Below are 989 nucleotides of genomic sequence, written 5' to 3' on the forward strand. Positions count from 1 at the left end.
GTGGGGGCACTACAGCACACTTAGCTACTTGACTGGAGCATACAGCTTGGGCCAAGGCTAGCACACCCACCTTGCCAGGGACAGTTTGCAGGGAGGTACAAAGCATCCTGGGATACTGGGGGAGTGCAAGTTAACTTGAATCTGGAGGGGATTTGGGACAGAATTTCAATAAACCAATTTAACCTAAATCAATTAAGTCTGATACTGCATTCATCCAGGTTTATCTTAAACTGGTCCCAGGTAGGGGAGCACTGATATAATTGGCTGGCTATCAGATAGGCACTAATAAAAGGAGAAATGATGTTATGGACTATTGGCTGGTTTTGGTCATTGTGGCCGATAATTACAGCTGCGTTTCCAGAGCACCCTGGCAAGCACAGTCCAGTCCCTGCACCATGGTAAACTACAGGTCCTGGCAAGCAGTGGAAGGGGGAGGAGGCACCAGGGAGCAGTCACAGGGCACCATACTCAACAACAAAGGGACTGTTACCAACTCCTGCTGCTGCCATGGCAATGCTCCAAGCACAGCAGGGGCCTAAACACTGGGGCTGCTGAGGATACGTTGGACTGTGCAAGGGTGGGGTAAGGTGCCATGTGAGGGACATTTCGCTCTGCCACGCACTGGGCAAAAATGGCTTCTCCCCAGCAGCTGTGGGAGCTTGGCTGTGTTGAGCCCACCAGCACTGAAGCACCAGCATCCTACAGGGCTCCAAATGCACCTGGCACTGCTGTCCATGTGCAGGTCGACCCCATCTGCCTAAGACAGCAGCACGGGTTGCACAGGCAGCAGGGCTGCGGGCAGTAGCGATGGGCGAGGGGACAATGTGCGTGAGAATAAGGCAGTCACTGCCTTCCTCCTTGAAGGCTGGACCAGGCAGGTTAATTTATGTCAGTAGCTTAAAATGCCTTGCACTATTACTAAACATAGGTTATCAGATCAGCCAATGTGGCTGGTTAATCATCGGGTAGCGACAAAGAGAACTTCATCA

The 989-nt window shown here is 51.9% G+C and overlaps 1 protein-coding gene across 3 annotated transcripts in view; it reads right to left on the reverse strand.

The window, feature by feature from the left end:
• ATRX (ATRX, chromatin remodeler) overlaps positions 1 to 989 on the reverse strand; it is a 211655-nt gene that overhangs the window by 95811 nt on the left and 114855 nt on the right. The window lies entirely within an intron of this gene.

This window comes from Gavialis gangeticus, unplaced genomic scaffold (assembly GCF_001723915.1).
Source record: "Gavialis gangeticus isolate Ggan-Ray unplaced genomic scaffold, GavGan_comp1, whole genome shotgun sequence".
NCBI lineage: Eukaryota > Metazoa > Chordata > Crocodylia > Gavialidae > Gavialis > Gavialis gangeticus.